Below are 16,786 nucleotides of genomic sequence, written 5' to 3'. Positions count from 1 at the left end.
TTGCATGTATGCACAAACTGAAGCAAAAAAAGCTTCTACATGCACGCGCAGACATAAAAACAGGCACATTTCTTGTCATCTTTTTCTGCACAGGAGTAATAATCATAAAACAGTTCCAAGAGGACTGACTGCTGAAGTTCCTGAATTCACACAAGGCATAAGACAAAGTATTTCAGTTTGTTTTAGTGATTAAGGTATTTTCCCACTGTTCTTATTTTGCCTTGAAGCTCATGAGACTCTTCACTTACCAGAGTCAATATGCCAGCCTAAATGCCCATTTCCTGAACCCTCTGCATGTAGTGGGTTGGAACCAGACTCAGTCATATCTAGGGAAAGCCCTTGAAAACAATTGAATTTAAGTCATTAAGTGTGTAAGCCCTGCCTTTGATGCATGGAAGCCTCTGGACTTGGAGACTTACGTGCATGCAGTGGATGGCCTGAGATGCTATGGCAGCAAACTCCACTGTGCCTCATCCTGTGCATTTTAACTAGATGGTTATTTTTGTGTTGGGAAGAGGAACTGAAGAAGGCTGGGGTACCAATGGGAATTGCCATATGGAGATGGCCCCAGCCTCCTTCCCTCCCTGCCCACTTACATTCTTCTAAAAGTAGCTCACACAGTTCCTTCTGCACTGGCTGCAAGAGACATGGGGTGAGGCCTCAGCCTTTGGAGTCCCAGCTTCAAGGTTGCATCAAGGGACTCCAAATAATCCACCCTAATAAAGTTGGATTGTGCTCTAACTATGAGTAGGTCTGGATCCAAGGTATGAGATTCCATATGTCTATCCATTTCTATGATCTCTGTTAGTCCGTGGCAATAGTGTGTGCATGCATGCATATGTATGTGTATGCATATGTATTGGTAGCATCCAGCGCTAAAAGAATGCCAGGTACATATATGTATTGGCAACATCTGTATTGGTACTGAATATGTATTGGCAGCATCCAGCGCTAAAAGAATGCCAGGTAGTGCTATTGGAGTTGAGCTGAAAATACGAGGTGAGACACAGAAATAACCGGACTGCGCTTAGGGCTTTCCTGGAAAATTGTCTGGAGGTCAGCTAGACGTACATCATAGAACTATATCTCCTCCTACATGTCCTCTCAAACCACTGACTGGCTAGGTATATCCTATGAATAGCCTGGTCAGTATTCGAACCGCACTTGCTACACGTGTTGCCGTGATAATGTTGGGGGGGGGGGAATCGAACAGTGAATCAACATCGTACCCCCACGCACGCTTTTTCTGTAAAGAAGTTTTTGAGTGGAAAAAACATTCCTGTCCTCGATCATCCTCCTTATTCATCTGATTTAGCTCCCTGTGATTTTTACATGTTCCCGAAAATCAAAAGTGACCTGAAGGGAACACGTTTTGCGTCAATGGATGAAGTGAAGACAAAAACGGCAAGCCTCATGCAAGAAGACTTCCAGCACCGTTTCAATCAATGGAAAATACATACGAAGTGGTGTAGAGATTGGGAGTGGGGTATATAGAAGGTGACAATGTTCAGAATGCCATGATTCATCAATAAATATATTTTTAATTACTAATCCGGTTATTTTTGTGTCACACCTTGTATGTGTTAACACAGTATAATTATCTACGTAGCTCCTATCACATTACATACTGCCCTGTATATGTAAGCATGTACAGTATTTAGCTTATACCATGGAGTCTTCCTTTTTTAGAGAATGGAGATTTCCTTTAAACTATAACACTATGGGAAACATATTGTTTAAAGCCCTGTGGCAACTGGGCTGCTCCTTAACATGACACTTTAACTGGATAAGAGCTGGGGACGGTGGTGGCAATTTTGTGTCACCCACGAAGGCATTTAAAGTTCAGCAACGGTGTGAGATGAACTCATGGAAACACAGAGGTTGCCATCCTATTCATTGGGCAATTCTCTTCCTCTTGCAGCAGACAGAGTCTGGATCCACCTGAGGTTGCTCTTTTTTTAAACGCAGTATTCTGTATTTCAGAGCATTAGAACTCCCAAGCCAAACATAAGCCTTCTGTCAGAACTCACTCATGCCTGCATTATTCCATATGACCCAGCTGAGGCACTGGAACCCTGGAGGCTTCAACTAACTTTGAGGCTATTGTGATATACTGGTTACATGCTAGACTAGGGGAACAGAGACCCAAGCTCAAATTCTTCCTCAGCCATTAAGATCACTTGGGACTACCTCTTGACCATCAGTGCCGCTATTATCTCCTTGCAAGAAAGGCTCAATATTAACAACAGAAGCAGATACATTTTAATTGACAGATATACTGATATGTTTACCTATATTTTCCCCATAAGGGTTTTTTTTAAGTTGAATGAATCAGAGGGATTTCACATGACTTTCGCATCCATCTTTGGATTTAATATATACCATGTGCATAATGTGTAAATATACGTATTTGTTTATAATACTATACCCAATCTTGTGTCTTACAAGTTGACAATGCGTGCTTGCGCTGCACATTGGACCACTTGTGAAGGTATAATTTTGTGCAGAAAACACACTTTTGGCCCCCAGAACATTGTTTTGCAGACAACAGTCCTTGAGAACATAGTCATAGCTGTTGGCCACCGTGGCCACAGAATAAACACTGCAGCTCCAGGTGATCTCTTACTTTGGAATAAAATTGATCTGGGAAACGTATGCCCCTGCCTTATTTCCATGAAAACTGCTGCTTGGATTGACAGCTATGATCATTACAGGTTCTCCAGGCGGAAGCGTGAGAGACTGGGTAGATCTTTGTTAAAGCTGCGAATGGAATAACAGCTATGTAGCTATCAAGTCTGTAGAAAATAATCTGTTTTTTGTAACCCTGCATTAACTCTATATTATTTAAGTCTTTTTAAACAGACACCTGAAACAGTGAACTGTAGAGGGTCTCAAAGGAAATGTATAGCCCTACTATTTTTAAAAGACTCTTTTTGAATACTGTATTCTCTTGTTTGTTCTCTTAAAAAAAGGAATGTTGATATTTTACACTCAATTCTCATATAAAGGTACTTAACTAAACAGACTACCTACATAGCAATTTTGTAAAGGGCCATGCCCTTTCCTAGTCAATGGATTGCAATCCAGCACCAGTGTAATTGGGATGTAATGTTATTTGCACGTTGCAATAGAATAATGATGGTCATACGATACTTTAATTGTATGGGTATTTATGCTTAAACACTAGAAGAAGAATCGAAAGACGTCACAAACTGGACTCCGTAACCTTAATCGAGTCCTCTTGTGTAGCTTTCACATTGTAAGAGGAGTGTTTTAGGGCAGCCTCGGTATTCACTGTGAACTGGATGCTCAGTGAATAGTTGAATAATGCCCTTCCAGTCTCATACTTGGGGTTGCAAATAGATCTCCTGGCTCTTTGTAAGCATTTTTGTAGGCTGATATCATAAATGCAGAGGGAGATTTAAAGTGATACTGGGTGGGAGAAGAAAAGAGCTTCAGATCAAGAGAAATAAGTGACCTATGACTGTTAATCTGTTATGTTCCAGTGATTTCTTTGGAAGTGCTGGTACTTTGGTGGGCAGTGGGTAGAGAGAGAGTTAGGATTCTGTCCAGAAGTGGACAATATCAGCAACTAAATTTTTCAAAATACCACTTCAGTCTGGTGTTAAGTGCTAGGAAATTTCTTCAAAATCCATGTCTATGGCAAGATGGTGATTTTAGTAGTTTCTTCTCATATCAGCACATTCTTGCTTTAGGAGGAGGAGGAATTCTATCACAGCTTGTCCATGCGATTAAGATCCTGCTATCCCCGTATTGCTCTAATTCATACATGCTTCACTTCTAAAAGCAAAGCAAAATGTGACATTCATCATGTGCATCTGTTTATTTTTGTTGTGCAAATAGCAGCTGCAGAGTAACCTCAGCAGCCTCAGAATAATTCTTAACAGTTTCTTCCTTTTCCCCTGCCACGCTTGTAACAAAAATGGCTTCCCCACAGCTATTCCAACCATGAGATGGAGTGACTCCGTAAGTGGATTAACAAAGCCGAGAATTTACAATTGCTGAACAGAGCTGTCATGGATAGGACATTTTGAGAAACTTTTATTCATAGGGTCACCATAAGTCTGAGATGATTTGATGGCACATAAGAACTACAAGCTATTTACATTTGAAAAGGAGCTCCCATGGGTTCTAACGGGGGCTTCCCTTCAAGGGCACATAAGACGCTTTGGAGAACATGGGGATGCAACTGGAAACACACACTGATCCAGGGAGACAGCACCTTTTTGCATGTATCAGGAATGAACCAGTGATGATTGATGCTGTGCTAGCATAAACTAACATTTGTACAACATAAATAGCACAATGGAGAGAAGCAGCTATTTGTTTCTGAAATTTCCAAATTTCAGTGGCAAATTGCCTCTTTGTTCTATTAGGACTGGAATATCATTGAACATTCCTATGTAGTAGAACATAAGTTTAAAAATATGCATGAATGAAAAGCCTCATCTGACTAACTGTGGTACTGAACAGTATCGAGATGTATAGATAACAATAATGCAGGCTTCTATAATCATGATGTGGGTCTAGGAAATATGATATTTGAAAGGAAGCACTTGGCAGTGGCCTAGGAAAATAAAATAAAAACACCACTGGAATAGAGACTGGAAGAATAGTTAAAGATATTTGTATAAAACAGATATTTGTCTAAAATAGGGTTAACATACTGGTTAACTCTAGGTTGAATGTGTATTAGTGTATTTGGAACAAGGCTTCAAAGATTCTTCTGTCAATAGTGTACAGTATGTAAGTATGCATCAGGTACCCTGTTTTAGAAGTTCTAATCATTTCAATTATATCCCAGTAGTCAGTCTTGATGTAGACAAGAAATCTTAGTCATATCTTCCTCAAGCTGAGTTCATGCAGAGTTTTGGGTGACTCCTATCACCTCCAGCCAATATGATGAGGGATGATGTGAACTGTAAGCTAAACTGTCTGTAGGGACCTAGGGTGGGGGAGACTGCTCTACAGAATCCCACAAATTCCAGTGGGACAATGTTCAAGGTGGTAGCTGGAAAAGAGGAACCTCAGTCCTCTACTGAGCTACATTGTGATATATTTGATTCTTAAATCAACCCCCTCCAAACAAACAAACAAACCAGTCCAGGAGTGTCTGATGCCCTCAGTATGCTTATTAAAAATAAGCAAATTTTTCAACAGAGACAATATGATACTAAACATGTCAGCAAGACTGTCAAGTAAGAATAATCCATCTGATTTCTCAGGAAGCAATTCAATGACTGTTTACACTGATGTAGTCCTATTAACATACATGAGTCTGCACCAATGTAGAATGATTAGTGGAACAATCTCCTCTGGAAAAGAAAACCAATTAACTGTCTTCACCAAATGTCTGCTGGAACATGAAAAGCTGCTTCAGTAAAGACCTTTAGGAGCATAAACTCCTACAAGCATACAAAGCCAAGTGACAAATCTAGGACTTATTTTATTAAGGGTCTATCTAAAACAAATTAGACTAAACCCTGCTTAAATTAATACTTCACAAGAAAATAAACCTCCTGACATATTATAGATAGCAATTCCCTATACATGTGCAACTCCTCCACATTTGTGCGGAAAACATTTCCACGGTTAATCAAATTGTCTCTTGTCCTTTTCTTGGTATTGGATGTGCAATTAAGAATAAGCCAAGAAATGCTTTGGAGCTAGTATGTAGGCTTGATGGACACATGTACATTAGACCCAAGACAACTTTTCTCCTCTCTGCCTACATAAATTCCATAGAAACAGATCATCCATATAGTGCTCAAATTACAGAGAAAAAGAAGACTGCAATCCCCATTCCCGACCCCACCAGTTTCAGCTAAATCATTCCCCATAGCATTTTAAAGCAGCAGTTAAGGGAGGGCATAAAAATGGTAGGGCCCTCCCCACCCGCTGTGATTTGAGTACTGAGTCTATAGCTTGTTCAGAACTGGAGGTGACTTGTTTGTGTCACCTTAAGGTAAGGCATTCAACCTCACAAAGCCCGCTACCCTGGCACAGCTCTAAGCCCCTGATAAATAGTTAAGTATGTAGGACATAATAGAAGTAATTGTAGCAGTAGTGTAAGAGCTAAGACTTAGGCCGGTTTGCCTTACCTTACATTTCAGAATAGCACTCTTATTTCCTGCAGCATCACAACTAGCTATTTTTATAACATTAGATGTTATGAATAAAATAGTGCCTAAATTTTCAAAACAAAACAAAAATAAATTTTCTTGGTTGAATTAATTACAGTTCATGAGATGTTTCAGAAAAACAGTATGGTTTAAAGGCTATAGTCAAAGGACTTACAAAGACTTTAAGGAATACAGTCAACTAGCCTGGGTTTGCCAGTCTCACTATTTACATGCTACAAATGAACACAAACCCTTTTGCCAGATGGTCATTTTCGTGTAAGGATACTAAAGATTGTGCAAGGATACCAAACTGATGAAAAGTATCTTGGTCAGCAGTCCACACGCATCAGTCATATGGCAATTACGTCTAACAGCAAAGGTAAAATGATACATCAGAATTTATTTAATGTATTTGTAGTCTTTTGGGTTTAAGCCCTCACAAAACAACTTCCAAATATACACACACAAATATATAACTCAAATTTACCCATAAAGCAGCAGTGATATTACTACTAATAGTGAAGTTCAGGCAGGCATACTGAAGATGAAGTAAATTAAAACTATTGCACCACCAAGTCAGACAAGCACTCAAACTAAATATTTCTAAGAAAAGGTGGATCTAAACTAATGTACAAATCTCACGCACTGTTGACTTGCTCTGCCCCCATTTCCCACTCCTGTCCTGGGCGAAATCTAAACATTACGATGGTTGGGATTTTTGGTCAAAAATGACATGCAGGCAGTGTGCTGGGTCTCTCACCTTCCATTCTGTGATGACTTGCGCTGATGGGGGCAAGGGGGCAGGAGCGCCATTCGGCAGCCACCTCGGGGCGGGGGAGGGGGCATTTTCAACGCAATGAAACAGCTTGAGAGAGTCTGCTGTGCAACTATGAAGCAAGCTGGTTGGAGCGGCCTTGCTTGCTTAATATAAACTTTGACACTGCAAGAAAACGATTTCCCCCCCAGAGCAAATAGTGAATTTGCACAGGAAAAATCTAGAAAAGCACTTAAATACAAAAAGAATGTTTATTACCAACGATTGCTTTGCTGTATTTTTTGTGCTAGAGCCTTCAACAATGAAAGAAGCCCAGACCTTTCTCTATCTCTGAGAAGACCGGCTTGCAAGGTCATATGAACGTATGAATAAAGTTCGCATGGGGTGTAGCTTACGAGTCTGCTTACTCGTTATAAGGCGAGCCTGGTGATCCAGCTCTCTCTTGCCTGCCTCTGCGTGTCCATCTATTGGCATGAACTCATTGCAATACGATCTGTGTAAGGCCACTGATCTACATGGGGCGACGTGCCCACAAGCTTGAGCCCCCGGTCGTACCGGAGGCTCGGGCTGAGCCGGGGCGCGCAAGGGAGGCTTTCCAGGCTTGCTCGCGCCGTTTCCCGCCAGCGCGCCGGGCTCCGGGGAGGCTCGCGCTCCCGCCTGCCCTCCGGCTGCTTGCGGGCGGCAGCGGCATGGCCCGCCTCTCTTCTCGGGCCGACCCAGGCACTTCCAGCTTTACCGGCCGCAACCAGCACCAAGGGCCAGGAGCAGCGACAGCCAAGCGCCGCGGGAGCGCCCTGTGGGGAGGTGAGGGGCGGCTGGACGGGGCGGCGGGTCTTCGTGCCACGCTGCTCCCCCTTTATCCATACCTCATCTCTTCAGCAGGGCATGCACGGATTCGGCTTGCGCCGGAGCCCCTCTTTGTTCAAGCTGCCCCACCAAGTGGAGCCGGGCTGAGACCGAAGCTCCGAGCGAGCCCGTCTCCTCTCACCCTTCCTCCCTCTTAATAGTTGAGGTGAACGCAGGAAGGGAGGTGTGAAATTGGGAGTCATGGGGAGGGAAGGGGAGGGAGAACTGGCATGGCCTTTAGGCACTAGCCCCCCTCAAGCAAAACCGCCCTGTGCCCTTTAACCCAGCCGCACTCCTTGGGGTAGGCACCGCGTCCAAAGATTGATGGAGCTGTATATCAGGCAGGCCTAGCAGAGTGAGATATGGGGGGGAGGGAGCATGGCATTAGAAAGGAGCGGAGTTACCACAGTGGATGGAATACACCCCCTTTTGTAAATAAAAGGGGGGCACCACAGCTAACAAAAACAAATAGCAAAGTGAGATACCACTATCGATCAACAGATGAAAAAATACTTAAGTGCATAAATGGAAAAGGGCAGAATGCAGGGGAAGAAAGTGGTCCTAATTCTACCCAGGTTAGGGGAGGTTCAGACAAAAAAGTACTTAAAAGTGATGAAGGAAAACCCAAAACAACAAAACAGCATTAGCAGGTACCCTTGGGCTTGCTGTGAAGTGGTGCCTTGGGTGGGGAAAGGTCCTGCGCACAAGGCTGCATGGGCAGCCATGAACCCATGGCCTTGTAAGTGGCGCTGGGTGACCCTGGGGGGGAACCAAAACAGGAATAGGGGACAGTGTAGAGTGCATGCCATGTGCAGAAGGCCCTCATATGAGCAATCTAATCACCTTTGCAATGCATTTTATCAAGGGTGGCTAAGTAGCTCTCACATACATCGAACTGGGGTAAGGGGTCAAAGCTGCACCACTGGCAACATTATGAGAATATATAATGTGTTTGGACAGGTCCCCGGGATCAAATCACACATGGATACTGGAAATTCCTAAAGACTAAGGACAGAAAAGAGATATGAAATGCAAGCAAAGGAAATGAATCATGCAGACATCACAGACACCTGTGGCCAGCAAAGGCTGGCTCCCCATGAGAAGGATTGAGGCAAATATATGTGCCAGACAGATGGCAGGAGGAAGGGAAGACGCCACCAGTTGGTGAGTGAGACTCCTTATCAGAAGGGAAATCCCCGGGCCAGCCAGCATCCTGAAGGAGTTACAAGCCCTTTTGGGCCACCTTGATTTTGCCTGTAAGATGTGTGCTCAGAGTCCACCTGGCAAGGGCCACCGCCAGCATACCAGCATTCAGTTAGTACATTGGAATCACTCAGGAATGGAGTATGGGTTTCATTTTTGGAGAGTGGAAATGCTATTGCCAACCAGGATCCATCCCCTCTCACCTCTGGTAAAAGTATTTAGTTGAAGGCATAGACCTTGAGGTTCACTCAAACACATCAGGCAGCCTGGGTTTGGGGGTTTATTACCAGGGCAGATGGTGTTTAGAGATGTGGCTAGAAAGCTGGGTATACCTCAGCATTGCCAGGGATATCACATTCCTGGAACTTTTCCCCACTGTGGTAGCTGCCTGCACCTGGCAAGAGGAGTTTAAGAACAGGAAAATGCACTTTTGGTAACAGTGCTCAACAAACAGCATGCATTTAGGAAGGAAATATGGACTTGTGTGCTTGTTGGCTATTACAGCCTTCTCAGCACGCTACGTTCCAGGCTTGGACAACCGCAGAACAGGCACATTGTCTTGCTTCCCGGAGGAAAGGTTTCAGGCTCTGGAGCAAGGGACAATGTTCAGTCCAGATCCATTCCTGGAGAACCTTTGAGCATTCAGGAACATGGATTCAGTTCAATTTCTCATTCTGCAGAGAGATCACCCATGGTGGTCACCACCTTCATGGCATTCATTGCAGCAGCCAGTGGGGCAGCAGGCACCTGGTCAAATATAGAGCCCATGGTTTTGCAATATTTAGCATGGATGAGCTGTAAAGGGCAAGCTCCAAAAACCATGGGGATGTGCTTAGCAGTTATTTCCCTTTTTAGCAAGATGCAGGGTTTTGGAGATCTATGTTCAGCAAGCATTGGAGGACTGGCTTAAAGGAACACCACCTAAGCTGGACAACAGAAGGCCTTATAACCTCCATATTTCCTGCTTGTCTCTTATATAAGGTCTCAGCCATTGGTTGTCCCTTCTTTGAAACAAAGCTATTTCAAATGGCCTTTCCATTTGCCTTTTATTTCTGAACCATAAGGGTGGGGGAGTTGGTTGCAATATCTAAAAAGAATTGGTCATAGGCTATGCAAATCCAAGACTTGTCAGTCAAGACAGGTTAGGCCAAAAACAATCAGAGGGGTCAAGGAGCCAAGGAGCAGCCAAGAAATGGGGGTCAAGCCCAGTAAAAACCAGTACAAGCAAAACTGGCTCATTCCTGATTCATCAAGACAGCCCACCACTCACCAAGGACTGGTTCACCGGATTCCATGTCTTATATAGCAGCATTGGGCCTACCACCGGAGGAGTTCAGAGCTCATTTCTTTGGGACAGGGTGTCAACATCCCTTAATGAAATGGGGTTGCCTGAGGTAGCCATGAAGGCAGTTGGAAGATGGAGGTCCTCAGCTTACCAAGCATACTGTTGACCTCACCAGGTGCTCCCAAGCAATCACTGAAGCCACAGGTGCAGCCACCACATTGACTTTACAGCATCTCACAAACATTGCCTGCCATAGCACGTATGACACCAGCATTTAAACAATGTGGTAAATACATTTAGACATGGTCACAGAGCCTTCTGCCATATTCCTTAAACCAGGTGGGCAGGTTTTTCATCCTTATATTCCTAGCCTGCTGATTTTGGTTACTTTCTTGGGGCAATATCCCGCTGTATCACTCTGTTGGGACAAACACCACTGTGCTAATGAAAGCTAGGTTCAAAATTATGTGCAAGAAGAAACTCAGCTAACATTATGTTTGGTTTATGGTGGTTTACTTTTATCCGATATGATTTCCTATTTTTACTATGCGTGACAACCAGCACTGCATTGGAAGGATACAGAAAAGAGGATAGAAATATTTTAAATTGTGATAACTCGACCCTAAAGGGTGGCTAACAAATCATTTGAATGATCGTCCATACAGAAACAAGCTACCTCAATGTCTTCTTATATGCATGGTAGTGGAGAGTGCCCCCTGGTGTTCTTCAACCTGAGGAAGAAGTTTATCAGCCAGGTAAGCATTTGAAATGGCTCATACGAGTATCTCCCCTCTCAACTTGTCAAGATACTTCTCTTTTCCTCATTAAGTCTCATTTTGAGATCTATTTCTGTGCTGCATGGAGAAGTGATTTCTAAGTAGTTCTTCTAACAGGGAGCAAAATATTTGTACAGCACGGAATTGTACAGCTGATCATTGCAAGCGACCGTGAAATGGTAAGTCAGACTCTGCAAAAGCGTAGCATCCCTGTATCATCAGGCCCTATCACTACATGATTAAGTTCTTACTAGACTTTTCAGTAAGGCCAACCTTCCTGATCCGGTAACTGTCAAGGGCAAGCCAAATACACAGAGTCAATCTATGAACATTTAATCTCTGCAGAGAAGGCAGATTAAGTGTATAATTGACCCATATAATCCACATATCATCTCCAGTCAAATGCTTTCTATGTCCGGTTTAGACAGACAGGGGCCCTATCAAAGAAAGCTATCAGAGGCCGCGTATTACCAGGGCTGTGGATCTCATCAGAGTTCGAGATGGCTTTTTAATCATTGATCTCAGAGGCTGCTAGACTTAAGCAGATGAGCTAGTGCTAAGCACATCTGTTTTAATCCTTATCTTCTGCTCAGGCAGGCTCGTGTCTTCAAGAAGTACAAGGAGGGGAAAAATAAATTAATTTTTGTTTGGATCTTTGCAATCTTAAGAGCTTCACTGGATGATTTGATTTCTCATATCAAAAACATGTTTTTTAAACTATTTTTTTGAGGAGAGGGCAAGATATTGAATTAATCATTGGAGAGGAAAGAAAAATGCCATCTGTAGCCTTTGTGGACTAGGCATCTATATCTTAAGAAGCACAAGCACCTGGATTTATATCCCACTTTTCAGTACTTTTTACTGCTTTCTTGTGACTGTAAGAATACACTTTTTCATAATCAATACACCAGTTATCTGTGTGAGATTTGTGCTGATTGTCTTTCTGAAGCCAAGGGTGGCCATGTGCCAAGCTAAATGCAACCTTAATCACATGATTGGCCCTTGCGTGCTTCTTGTTCCTACATTACTTAATAGCAGCCTATGTAGTGGTGGGATCTGTACCACATGGCAAAGGGGCTTTAACCTCACCCTCGCATGGCCTTCTGGGTCCAAGTCAGGCTGCTTGCATTGGAAGGGAACTCCTTCTGATGTAACGTGGCAGTGGCTTGGATCCAGCATCTGCCTTCTGAGCGAGAGGACTCCCCTCATGGAAGGTCCCTCCATCTGGTTCGTGGTGAATTCCTATACCTCACATATCACAGCAGTGTCTCCTGACTCTCTGGGCATATTTTAGGGGGCACAAGAAGCTGCCCTGGAAAATGGGGTAGGGAGATTTACTTCCACCAGCACAATTGATGCAGCTTAAATGTAGATTCAACTGTTGCAAGTTGGCTAGATTTGAATAATTACCCTTGGCAACACAGCATCTCATGTCCAAACCTGGCAAGTGTGGTTTGTTGGGGTGGATCATAAGCTAGCCTGCCTAAGCATGACAGCCCAGGGGTTCTGAGTGGTTTGCTACCCAGGCCGGCAAGCTAACTTCACTGTGTTAGATGCTTTCCAGTGAGGGAATTTTGCAGACCTGCCTGGCACCCTGGTGGCACATGGACAGAATGTGCAGGGTAGCTAAGCCGTGGTGACTTGTTTACAACCCTACATTCCTGCAGATCAGGCCAATATGTCCCTTACATTTGGATGCCCTGAACTGGAAACTGCCAGCGTTTCTGGAACTTTGCAATTTCAGTGTAATTACTATTGTAATCGGGTCTGGTTTTTTTTTTTTTTTAACAATAAAGGAATTAATGGTATTTGTATATGCTGTATGTTCTTGCAGTAATACTTGAAAGCCACATTTTACTCTCTGAAAATGCTCATGTAACAATATACTCATTTATCAGTGCATATATCTCGTATGGTATGTCCTCTACAGGGTACATACTCTATCATGACTGCAGTGTGCCTGCACAATGTATATGCACATGAGGTCAGTTTAAAAGGAAAGTATAACTTAAACGTGTTACTGGGAGCACAGCAGGTATTCATGGTATACACATGTCCCTTACTGTAAAACACAAGGGGGGAGCAAGACTGTGCCATGTAGCCGCAACTTGGATGTCATGTATGTTACACAGGTGTCTGTGCATACATATGTGTTTATGTAGGTTCTTCCTTGCAGATGTTCACACTGTGTGTGTGCACATGCAGGGAAGGGCAGCTTACATAATAGGCAAAATGTCAGGGATGGAGCTGCTATAATTACACTTAAGATGATAAATCTCAATGAATATAATGTAAAACACAACAAGCTTAAGTGAAGTAATGGGATTAATAAAAGATACTGATAGAAATCTGATATAACCTGATATAATCAGTTATGCTTCTAATGCATGGAATTTAATTCTTGCTGTAGTCAATGCACTGGAGCTCCAATCTTGAAGTTCCACTGAAATCAAAGAACTGGTGTTATGATTATTTAATTGTTCACTCTGTGTTCTAGCCACCATCAATGGGCTGCCAAAAATTTCCCATAAACATGAAAGTAAACTGGAGTTCTACATGATCCTGTGTCTCTTGTCATTCAAGCAATACTGAATGATGTCTTTTTGGAAGTTACAGTGTATTGTTAATTGCTATATGCATCACAGAAAATGTTTCTGGATAATGAATTATACTCAGACCAGTTTGAAAGAATTAGAATACCTAAGGGGTAACTTGCTTCAGGTAGGAGGCTGGCCATATAAGCTCAAGTAAAAGTTACAAAACTTAAATAAAGGAACACAGTGAGGTACATCTAGCCAAGAAGTACAAATACTCTGTTTCTTATTTGTTACCAATGACCCATTCAGATTCATTACAGCCACCACATTATGGGGACAAGACAAAGAAATCATGTGAAATTCCAGAAAATAAATCTTGGGGAAGAAAATAGCCTTGTTAGATGCTTATTGCCAAACCTTCCTAACCAATCTGCTGCTTTCCCTAGTGACCTGAAGAGAAGATTTTTAAAATGATGATGATGACTTTATTCCACAGTAAACCTGACTAATTTACTGTATAAAGGCGATTAAAATGTAGACCACACAGTAATATTCAGATAATCCCCTACATACCCCAATATCCACCAGGAAGAATAATTCTGCTATTATAGTACACATGGGACAGGGGCCTGGGGAGGAAGTGAAGACTAAGTAGTATAAAATGAATGAATGGCTTCAGGAATAAAAGAAAATGCAAAATTGGCATTTTGAAAATGAGTTGCCAATAACAAAACAACAACTAAAATTAATATTTTTCTTTTGGAAGTGAAAAATGAAGACTGGACAGGGGCAAGGAGGAATCAAATGGAAATAACATTCTTGAGAAATAAAATGATATGGGGTGACTATCTTAAAGATGAATAGTACAGCCCATGGAAAGTAAGTCAGGTTGTGTTTGAGTTTTGCATCCATGGAAACCTGCATAGAATTGCAGTCTGTGCTGTACTTGCTGATTATTTACATTTCAGCAAATGCAATGCAAGGCCTTGGAAAATTCAGTCCAGTCTGCTCTGTGGTCAGGCTCCCATGGTTTAGGGCATGGTGAGTAAGGTGCATCCCTCCGGCTTTTGGACTGTAACTTCCACCAGCCCTTTCTCATATAGCCAATGTTGAGAACGATGGAAGTCCAAAAACATCTGGAGGGCTACATGTTCCCCTTCCTTGCTTTAGGGTAGCTTCCTTTAGGTGGGACTTTCCAGATGATTTGGCCTACAACTCTCATCATCCTCGACAATTGATCATGCTGGTTTGGCTGATAGTAATTATATGTCAAAATTCTGGAGGACCTAGGTTGGGGAAAGCAACCTTAGGATGACAAAGGAGGAGTAGCATTCTGTACCTGTTCTATTCCCAAGGAATATGGCAAGCGGATCAAGAACTGAGGTTTTCATCAGATACATGTAGAGAAGAAGTAATCAGTGTGCTGGCTTAGGAAGGCTAAGGGTTTTGAAGTTTTGGATAGGAATGGCACTTGGCAGTTTCTGTAGAAATGGAGGCTTGGGCATATAATGAACATTTAATATGTGAATGAATGAATGAATGAATGTGATAAATAAAATGAAAGATTATGATTGGAGATTAAAATAAAAGCTACAATTTGAGACTGCAAACTGCTGTATGTCAGTGAGAAATGGTAGAGAATGGGGCACCCTAGAATATAGCAACATGCATGGTTTTTAGTTATGTTCCTGTATCCTCACAATGGGAATGAGGCTGCCCTACGACTGCTTGGATTATGCTTTCAAAGGGAGACATGCCAGCTTTAACCCGGTGTTGATCCTAGCATGGAACCATGTTCTTTAACGGGACTTATATTGCTGAGACATGCACTTCACTTTGGAATGTAGCTTTAAATCAAGCAAGTTCTTGCATTTGCTCTTCTGCAGAGACACCGCCTCAACATTCTAAAAGCTAATTAACAGAAAGATATTTATTAATGCATGCATCCATTCATTAAACTTAAATCCCACCTTTCCATTAAAATGATGCTCTCAGGGTAGACATATGAACTCATAAACCATTGTGTGATTAAACTGAAATATTCCTGTCAACTATTTCTTTTGTAAAGTCCAAAACAAGCTGCCTGGATGCGCACAAAACTGGAAAGTAGTCAAAGAAAAGTCTGGCACTGAAAAGAACAGTCCCTGGAAATGCACTGCTAATAGAAGGAATTTCAACATAGATGGGCAGAGTACTAGCAGATCCGTAACAGAGAGGAAATGACTGCCTCTCTTGTCATTGCCAAGTGGATAGGTGATTTGTCTTTGGCATTTTTTAATGCTTGAAATTCTCTTAAGAGGAAAGGAGTCTCTGGAGTGCTTTATGCATGAATGAGGCATTCTCAGTGGATATGGGTCATGCTAGTAGATGTACACGGGAAGATTATTTGACTCCAATTCATGCCACTTGATATAATGTGATAAAACATTTGACATGAGAGATAAGTTCCATTTTAATCTTCCAGAATATCAGGAAAGGGGAGGTGAAAGAAGAGAATTATGCAGGAGGTAGAGGTTTCAGTGGGAAAGGGAAATGGGAAGAAAGATGTCTAATATTCAAAGGATGCATTTAATGGAGATTTGGGGTGGTTGCTGTGGGAGAGAAAATGCTTTTCTTTTCAATGTAAACAAGGGAGCAAGTGAACAAAGCATCGCAATGCCTGAAAGCTCTCATAGCTGAGTGGCAGAACAGAGGGAAAATGAGAGTGCTGAGAAGTGGAGGGGGAGAAAGGGAAGCTGCTTTTACAGTCACACAAATAAAGAACCATCCCAACAAATTACTGAAACAATAATGCCAAGCGCTGCTTCAAGCATAATGCTACACTGCACGATTGCTACAAGGACAGAAAAAGTATTGCATAGCAAAAGCAACAGAAAGGCAGGAAAGTCCATTAACATGTACTCCATCCTATTTAAAGTAAAATCTCAGATATTTAAAGTAAAATCTCAGATGACGTTTGGAAGCTATCTGGCACTACAACAATGGTCATCTCTGACCTTCTACCTACAAACTGGAATTGCATTAAGGAAAAAATGAATCTTATGCTTGTTGATAAGTACCATCCAATTTTTCGAAGAGGACCCTACTTCAGTTTAAAACACAACGAATGTATTGTACAACACAAAAATCTGATCTAAAAAAATCCATTTTCTTTAATTCTTTAATTTTTTGATGGGAGGCAAAGGTCAAATTTATTTATTTGACCCTTCAGCAGGACAATT

At 42.2% G+C, this 16,786-nt stretch overlaps 1 protein-coding gene across 7 annotated transcripts in view; it reads right to left on the bottom strand.

Moving 5' to 3' along the window:
- The window catches only part of CADPS (calcium dependent secretion activator), a 386,101-nt gene that overhangs the window by 28,462 nt on the left and 340,853 nt on the right, over positions 1-16,786 (bottom strand). The window lies entirely within an intron of this gene.

Source organism: Varanus komodoensis, unplaced genomic scaffold, assembly GCF_004798865.1.
Source record: "Varanus komodoensis strain SLA01 unplaced genomic scaffold, ASM479886v1 scaffold6_4, whole genome shotgun sequence".
NCBI lineage: Eukaryota > Metazoa > Chordata > Lepidosauria > Squamata > Varanidae > Varanus > Varanus komodoensis.
The sequence above is the reverse complement of the archived record's forward strand: the minus strand, read 5'-3'. Positions and strand labels throughout refer to the sequence as shown.